The sequence below is a fragment of the Protopterus annectens genome, chromosome 5.part0 (assembly GCF_019279795.1).
Source record: "Protopterus annectens isolate FY-2018-M chromosome 5.part0, PAN1.0, whole genome shotgun sequence".
Lineage (NCBI taxonomy): Eukaryota > Metazoa > Chordata > Ceratodontiformes > Protopteridae > Protopterus > Protopterus annectens.
Window position 1 is genome coordinate 1,925,711,045 of NC_056735.1, and position 9,592 is coordinate 1,925,720,636.

Sequence of the window (9,592 nt, forward strand, 5' to 3'; positions counted from 1 at the left end):
AACAGCAACATCAACCTCTGACATGTGTTGTCATGGAGGCTGGAGCCACCCAGCACGTCCACCCGGAGCAAGCCGGTAACATGCCCTATCTGTAGACGACAGTTAACTGTATTGTTAGACTATATCTATGTGAGATGTGTACTGTGTGTTTAGCAGTTCTGCTGCCTAGTGTTGTGCAATACTGATATTTCGAATAATAACTCTACACCTGTGACTGTTGACTGTTGTTATACTGCAGTTTAGCATACCCACTGTAGCAATGCCATAGTTGTGGCCGCTGACTAACTCAGTCATATTCTCGTAGGTCCCTCTGATGTGACAGCAGGGCAGCCAATCCATGCTGGTGAGTGTGCTATAACTGCAATGTTGGTAATGAAATATGCATGTCATAGGTGAGGTGTAGGCCATGTACACCTAACACATCTATGTATAATGCATGCCATGCATGTTTGCTGTAAGATGTTGCACAGCTCAGTAATGTCAGTAGCTGCCTCACTGACATGCAATACACAGAGCATAAGACACAGCTGTGGCAACCCTGTACTGCACATTGGATAGGCATAGTTGCAACACCTGTACACGACATAACACATTTATCATACGCAGTACGCAAAGACATGCTACATATGGCGTAACCACACACCCGCTGTAAGGTCACACCTCAGTATCCCACATGTCATCCACACACACATGATGTACTTCAGGGGTAGAGGCCTATCATGGGGCTGTGCAACACTGTTCAACACATAACACAGTCATGTTAGGCAATGCTCCCTATTGGGCACCTCATACACCCATGTATGGTGGTGTAGTGGTGAGCATAGCTGCCTTCCAAGCAGTTGACCTGGGTTCGATTCCCGGCCAATGCAAGAAGTCGGTACAGTTAAGCATTTGTTGGGAGGGTGGCCTAATGGTTAAGGTGTTTGCCTTACAAACACAAGGTGCAGGGTTTGAGTCTCACAAGGGATAAATGGCTAGGCTTAAAATGGCTCACAAGGGCAGTTAGCTTAATACTAACCTATGAACCTATGAACCTATGAAGTGACTGTGTAATAGTGAATGTAGCCACGGCACTGCAGTTCAGGTACAGCATGCTAGGTAGTGGTCTGTCACACAGTAGTAGCTGTGAGTGACCACAAGATGCATGATGATGATGATGGCACATGGTAGTACACCCCATCCAGTTACAGTGACCACAGTACTACACATGGCAGTCTTTGCTTTGCACCTCATTGTGTGTGTGTGCAAACATATGCACCTATACGCAATATGCATAGCATGCTATGTGTGTGCTTACATATGCCAGTATACACAATATGCACAGCAGTTGCTATCTGTACAAAGAGTCACATATATGTCCTGGAATGCTATTGGGTGTATAGGTCACATGACACACATTTGGTATGTGTGGTGTTTAATGTTGCAGTCGTGTAGCATGCCATGTCATGGCTGGCTCCGACATATCTGCAATATGTCCCACACTCACCATAACCACTGTACAATGGCCATGCCGAGCATTGGGATTCCTTCACGTCTACATGCACCACTCATCCCATGTCTGTACATCGCATGCATTTGCTACACCTGTGTCCACTATTATTCGCTATGGACACAGACACTGTAAGCAGACATGGCAATCTATGTGTCACACAGGTAACACATGCAGCCATGGTATGTATACCATTGAGTAATGGCGCACAGGACATTGCAGAGCAGATAATACTTGCACAGCAATGTTGTGTCCATGTACATGTTGTGTTCCAGGGTGTAGTCTCTCACTGAACAACTACACACATGCATCACAGCCATGCATAATGTCATTAAATAGGTCTGTCAACACTTGCACTGCATGGTCTTGAGCAACACATATTCTGCATGCTGACTCGTGTGAGGTGAAAGTTTGCCCTGTGATACTGTCACCCACCTTCACCCACTATTGTGTATGTGTTGTATTGCTGGTGTGTGTGTATTTGCTGTGGTGAGGAGTGTATTCGTGTTCGTGTGTGCATGTGTGCATGTGTGCATGTGTTCATGTGTGCATGTGCTCTTGTGTGCATTTGCTCATGTGTGCATGTGTGCATGTGCTCATGTGCTCATGTGCTCATGTGTGCATATGTGCATGTGTACATGTGCTCATGTGCTCATGTGTGCATGTGTGCATGTGTGCATGTATTCATGCATGCATGTGCTCATGTGTGCATGTGTGCATGTGTGCTAAAATCATGTACAGATTGTGAAGTGTGTTTCCTGTCTTCCTTCCACAGGTGCTGAGTTAGGGGTGTCTGAATGCAGAAGAGAACCTGATGTCATTGCCACTAATAGTGGAGATGAAGAGACATGTATTGTGGTACAGGAAGGTCTGTCAGGGTCTGTCATTGGTCCACCAATTGACAGTACACAGCGTTCAACCCCAGCTATGCGCACACTCATACTGCCAATACATCCCTCATCACCAATGGCCTTAGCTGAGGGACAGCATACAGTCGGCATTGACCAGGAGAGTGTGGTACCCATGGCACATGCATCCAATCACAGCAGCCATAGCCAGATTACTTGAATGGTACCACATAGGCGGATGTCCAAGGGTTCTTGGGGGAGCACCACTGGATGTATTGCCCCTGGCAGACGTGCCCCCAGAGGTATTACAATTCCAGTATGTTCTGGGCTGTAATGCAGGCACAGGCATGTATGGAACTGTACATCCGACAGGAACTAAGGGTGCATCCGTGACCTTGCCGGTGCCATCCAGACTTACACCGAGGTCATTGATAGCCGTTGGAGGGAGACATTAGATGTCCTCCACAATGTTTTAGCCATGAGCCAGGACTGTGTGGGATGGATGGGAAGCTGACACGTATGCATGCCAGCAACAGCATCTGCTGGCAGTTGTCACGGACGGACCACGGATCACAGCCACTCCTCTAGTGACAGTACCAGCCCCAGCAATGCTGGGGCTGGCCTGTCCATTGACTGTCCTACTAGACCACATGCACGTGGCACTGGCCAGTCCCAGCAGGGACATAGGTCCAGTCATCATACCTCTGCCTCTGATGATAGCAACCAGTCAGGGTTGGTACCCAATACTGCCCATAGCACCCCTGCTAGGCACAGGTACCATGTCTGTGGCCAGAGACAGTATTCTGCATGGCCTATCAGGTACAGTCTGTGGCTGTCCCACAACCGCCCGTATATGGCAGCCACATGTTGGAGTTGTGTGCATGCAGACACACACACATTAACCAAACAGCTATGGCTCATACATGCGCACACACACATTACATCAACATTGGCCCATGCTGTACTGTTGTCCCTCACACACACACACACACACACACACACACACACACACACACACACACACACACACACACACACAGAGACATGTCGATTGGATGGGTCAATGTCGGGCTCTGGAAAACCAACTACACACCCTGTGCATATGATGACACCTGTGCCACCTCCTGTCATCTGTCACATTGATGCAGGAATAGGCTAACTTGGTTCTGATGCACAGGGTGACATTATAGCAGTGTAGCAATAGTAGCAAGTTACCAACAGGAAAGTGTACTGATATCCTTGTAGGTATATCTGAGCAGGCATTATGCATCACAGCTCTGATAGTCATTGTAGCATTGTTTACACCAGTGTTCGGTCTGATTATGTATTGTCCACCCATGTGCCACTTGGCTGAAGTGTACAGTGTTGCCAACATGTGTTAGTGAGTGGACAGTACGTGTGTGATGTGTGCATTACAAATTAGCAGGTGTACATCTGTGAATATGGTGTGTGTGCACTGTCTGCATGTACGTGCATAGTGGACACATGGGATGTGTGACACACCCTGTTGTACACATTGTTAACATCTCATGGTATCTTTCGATGGCTAGTATGCATTCTACTACAGATATGTACTAACATGGGTACACATGTGTGTATGACATGGGTTGACACTATGCTGTGGGTGATACTGTTGATATCTGTCAATGATCTGCAGTCTGGTAGTATACACCACCTCAACAGCATGACTATAACCAATCATTACATGATGTCCTGACAAATGACACACAGTTGTAGGGAACACATTAACAGTTGGATCCTTCCGGTACTATACTATAACTGTAACCAGTGGTATTGACCGCCACACATTCCTGGGACCACACTTGTGTGGCATATAGGCCCTCTTAGGTACATGCAAACACATTAGGGATATGTCCATCCACATCTGTAAATGCATGCATTGGCCTACACTGCATTCCCTGGATGGGACAGATATCCTACACAAGGGTATCATACAGACAGATAGCTGTTGTCCAATACATGCTGTATAGTCGTAAGCCGACTATGGCATAGTCACCCACATTTACTAGACATACTATCCTGATAGTACCACATAGGTGGTAGCCCTCAATGTATGTTGTGTACCAATGTGTACAGGCAGACATGTGTTATGTCATCTGTCCCTTGGTATCCACATATCCATAGGTATTTTGGGGTCCATCTGTGTTTCACATAACACATTAAGGGCCTGCATGCATATCCACAGGGCTGTTGTACACCTATAATGACTGTCCATTACTGCCAGTCATTGTTGTGTATGAACATGTGTGACATATACCCCAGGCAATTACCCTCACTCACAGTACTCTATAGTACGTGTCATGGGTGTGTGTGGCACAGATTACATTGGCCACGGATCACTACAGTGGCTGGGCTTGTCACATACATACATATGTGACCTATGATCTGAGAAGCAGCGGCACAATCTGTCGAAGGAAACAAATGTATTCATGTATTATGCAGGCTTCACACCTATGTACTGATTGAGGTCACATGTACACATATTCATTTGCCACGCAGATACCCGATGTGTGCAATGCACATACTGTTTTAATCATATGTCACACCATAGTAAAAGCAAAACCCACACTACAATGACCACCTGTGGTACATACAAACACAGCGCTTGCAGGATTCAAACCCCTACCAAACTATGTTGTGATACTAAAGTAATACACATTAACACGGCACGCTATATACTTTTCTGGGGGGGGGGGTTTGTTCACCTGATATATTTGTAGGATGCTGACATCATCAGACATTCTAAAGAGTGATGTGCCTCTTTTAATGTGTCTTCCCAGTCTCCACAAAGGCTACTCCTCTCAAAGAGAAATCACACACATACACACTCCCCCACACTGTCAGCACTTGCAGGATTCAAACCCCTACCTAACTATGTTATGATACTAGAGAAATACGTATTAACACTGCACTCTCTATGCTTTACTGGATGGTTTCTGTTCACCTGATATATTTGTAGGATGCTGACATCATCAGACATTCCAAAGAGGGATGTACCTCCTTTAATGTGTTTTCCCAGTCTCCAAAAAGGTTACTCCTCTCACAAGAAATCTCACACACACACACACACACACACACACACACACACACACACACACACAGTGCTTGCAGGATTCAAACCCCTATCTAATTATGATACTCGAGAGATATGCATTAATACAGCACGCTATAGGCTTTACTGGGGGCTTTCTGTTCACCTGATATATTTGTAGGATGCTGACATCATCAGACATTCCAAAGAGGGATGTGCCTCTTTTAATGTTTTTTCCCAGTCTCCAAAAAGGCGATTCCTCTCAAAGGAAATCACACACATACACCCCTCCACACACACACTGTCAGTAGGATTCAAACTTCTACCTAACTATGTTATGATATTAGAGAGATACGCATTAACACAGCATGCTATAGGCTTTATTGGGGGGGGGGGGTTCTCTTCACCTGATATATTTGCAGGATGCTGACATCATCAGACATTCCAAAGAGGGATGTGCCTCTTTTAATGTGTTTTCCCAGTCTCCAAAAAGGCTACTCCTCTCAAAAGAAATCACACACATCCCCTCACACACTAACAGCTCTTACAGGATTCAAACCCCTTCCTAACTATATTATGATACTAGAGAAATATGCATCAACACAGTGCGCTACATGCTTTAGTGAGTGGGTTCTGTTCACCTGATACATTTGTAGGATGCTGACATCATCAGACATTCCAAAGAGGGATGTGCCTCTTTTAATGTGTTTTCCCAGTCTTTTAAAAGGCTACTTCTCTCAAAGGAAATCACACACATACACACACCCCCACACACACACTGTCAGCACTTGCAGGATTCAAACCCCTACCTAACTATGTTATGATACTAGAGAGATATGCATTAACACAGCACCCTCTATGCTTTAGTGGGTGGCTTTTGTTCACCTGATATATTTGTAGGATGCTGACATCATCAGACATTCCAAAGATGGATGTGCCTCTTTTAATGTGTTTTCACAGTCTCCAAAAAGGATACTCCTCTCAAAGAAAATCACACACATGCATACACCCACTATCAGCACTTGCAAGATTCAAACCACTACCTAACGTTGTTATGATACTAGGGAGATATGCATTAACACAGTGCGCTATACACTTTAGTGGGTGGCTTTTCTTCACCTGATTTATTTGCAGGATGCTGACATCATCAGACATTCCAAAGAGGGATGTGCCTCCTTTAATGTGTTTTCCCAGTCTCCAAAACGGCTACTACTCTCACAGAAAATCACACACCCCACACAGTCAGTGCTTGCAGGATTCAAACCCCTACCAAACTGCACTATGATACTTGAGAGATATGCATTAATACAGCACGCTATATGCTTTACTGGGTGGTTTCTGTTCACCTGATATATTTGTAGGATGCTGATATCATCAGACATTGCAAAGAGGGATGTGCCTCTTTTAATGTGTTTTCCTAGTCTCCAAAAAGGTGACTCTTTTCAAAGGAAACCATACACATACACCCCTCCACCCACACACACACACTGTCAGCAGGATTCAAACCTCTACCTAACTATGTTATGATATTAGAGAAATACACATTAACACAGTGCTCTACATGCTTTACTGGGTGGTTGTTGTTCACCTGATATATTTGTAGGATGCTGACATCATCAGACATTCCATAGAGGGATGTGCCTCTTTTAATGTGTTTTCCCAAGTCTCCTCCTCTAAAAGAAAATCGCACACATACACACACTAACAGCATTCAAACCCCTACCTAACTATGTCATGATCCTAGGAAGATACGCATTAATACAGCATGCTGTAAGCTTTATTGGGTGGTTTCTGTTCACCTGATATATTTATAGGATGCTGACATCATCAGACATTCCAAAGAGGGATGTGCCTCCTTTAATGTGTTTTCCCAGTCTCCAAAATGGCTACTCCTCTCAAAGGAAATCATACACCTCCCCGTCAACACTTGTAGCATTCAAACCCCTACTTAATTATGTTATGATATTAGAACGATACACATTAACACAGCGTGCTATATGCTTTACTGGGTGGTTTCTCTTCACCTGATATATTTGTAGGATGCTGACATCATCAGATATTCCAAAAAGGGATGTGCCTCTTTTAATGTGTTTTCCCAGTCTCCAAAAAGGCTACTCCTCTCAAAAGAAATCACACACATCCCTCGCACACTAACAATGCTTGCAGGATTCAAACCTCTTTCTAACTGTGTTACGATATTAGAGAAATACGCATTAACACAGTGCACTATATGCTTTACTGGGTGGTTTTGATTCACCTGATATATTTGTAGGATGCCGACATCATCAGACATTTCAAAGAGGGATGTGCCTCTTTTAATGTGTTTTCCCAGTCTTCAAAAAGGCTACTCCTCTCAAAGGAAATCACACACATACACACTGTCAGCACTTGCAGGATTCAAACCCCTACTTAACTATGTTATGATACTAGAGAGATACGCATTAACACAGAGCTCTTTATGCTTTACTGGGTGATTTCTGTTCACCTGATATATTTGTAGGATGCTGACATCATCAGACATTCTAAAGAGTGATGTGCCTCTTTTAATGTGTTTTCCCACTCTCAAAAAAGGCTACTCTGCTCAAAGGAAATCACACACATACATTATCAGCGCTTGCTGGATTCAAACCCCTACCTAACTATGTTATGATACTAGAGAGATATGTATTAACACAGCACACTAGATGCTTTATTGGCTAGTCTTGGTTCACCTGATATATTTGTAGGATGCTGACATCATCAGACATTCCAAAAAGGGATGTGCCTTCTTTAATGTGTTTTCCCAGTCTCCAAAAAGGCTTCTCCTCTCAAAGGAAATCACACACACCACCCCACACACACACACTGTCAGTGCTTGCAGGATTCAGACCCCTACCTATGTTATGACACTGGAGAGATACGCATAAACACAGCATGCTATATGCTTTACTGGGTGGCTTTTGTTCACCTGATATATTTGTAGGATGCTGACATCATCGGACATTCCAAAGAGGGATGTGCCTCTTTTAATGTGTTTTCCCAGTCTCCAAAAAGGCTACTCCTCTCAAATGAAATCACACACACACACACACACACACACACACACACACACACACACACACACACACACACACACACACACACTGTCAGCGCTTGCAGGATTTAACCCCCTACCTAACTATGTTATGATACTAGAGAGATACACATCAAAACAGTGCACTCTATGCTTTATGGGTGGTTTCTGTTCACCTGATATATTTGTAGGATGCTGACATCATCAGACATTCCAAAGAGGGATGTGCCTCTTTTAATGTGTTTTCCCAGTCTCCAAAAAGGTTACTTCTCTCAAAGGAGATCACGCACATACACACTGTCAGTACTTGCAGGATTCAAACCATACCTAATTATGTTATGACACTAGGAAGATGCGCATTATTACAGCACGCTATATGCTTTACTGGATGGTTTCAGTTCACCTGATATATTTGTAGGATGCTGACATCATCAGACATTCCAAAGAGGGATGTGCCTCCTTTAATGTGTTTTCCCAGTCTCCAAAAATGCTACTCCTCTCAAAGGAAATCACACATATACACAATCAGCACTTGCAGGATTCAAACCCCTATCTAACTATGTTATGATACTAGAGAGATACGCATTAACACAGCGCACTACATGCTTTATGAAAGGCTTTTGGTTCACCTGATATATTTGTAGTTTGCTGACATCATCAGACATTCAAAAAGGGATGTGCCTCTTTTAATGTGTTTTCCCAATCTCCAAAAAGGCTACTCCTCTCAAAGGAAATCCCACACATACACACTAACAGTGCTTACAGGATTCAAATCTGCACCTAACTATGTTATGATACTAGAGAGATATGCATTAACATGGCACGCTATGTGCTTTACTGGGTGGCTCTTCTTCTCCTGTTATATCTGTAGGATGCTGACATCATCAGGCTGGACATGGGAATGTGTGTGCACTTTCTTTTATGCAATCCCAGGAATGATCCATGTGGGTCGGCAGGTATCAACAGCTTGAACAGGACCCTGTGAGTCGCACCTTGTGTGATCTATCTGTGGACACATTGACATCCCTTCATATGTCAACACATATCTATGCACAGAGTGTTGGTTTTGTGGATACGACATGTGTCTGTGATACTGATGAAGAGCTATGCAAAGTCTATGTAGGACATGTGTAGCTCTGTTCAGTGATGTA

The 9,592-nt window shown here is 44.1% G+C and overlaps 1 non-coding gene across 1 annotated transcript; it reads left to right on the plus strand.

The window, feature by feature from the left end:
* Positions 1-797: 797 nt before the first annotated feature.
* Positions 798-870, plus strand: TRNAG-UCC. The gene has a single exon. It is a non-coding gene; the product is annotated as a tRNA-Gly (tRNA).
* Positions 871-9,592: the final 8,722 nt, after the last annotated feature.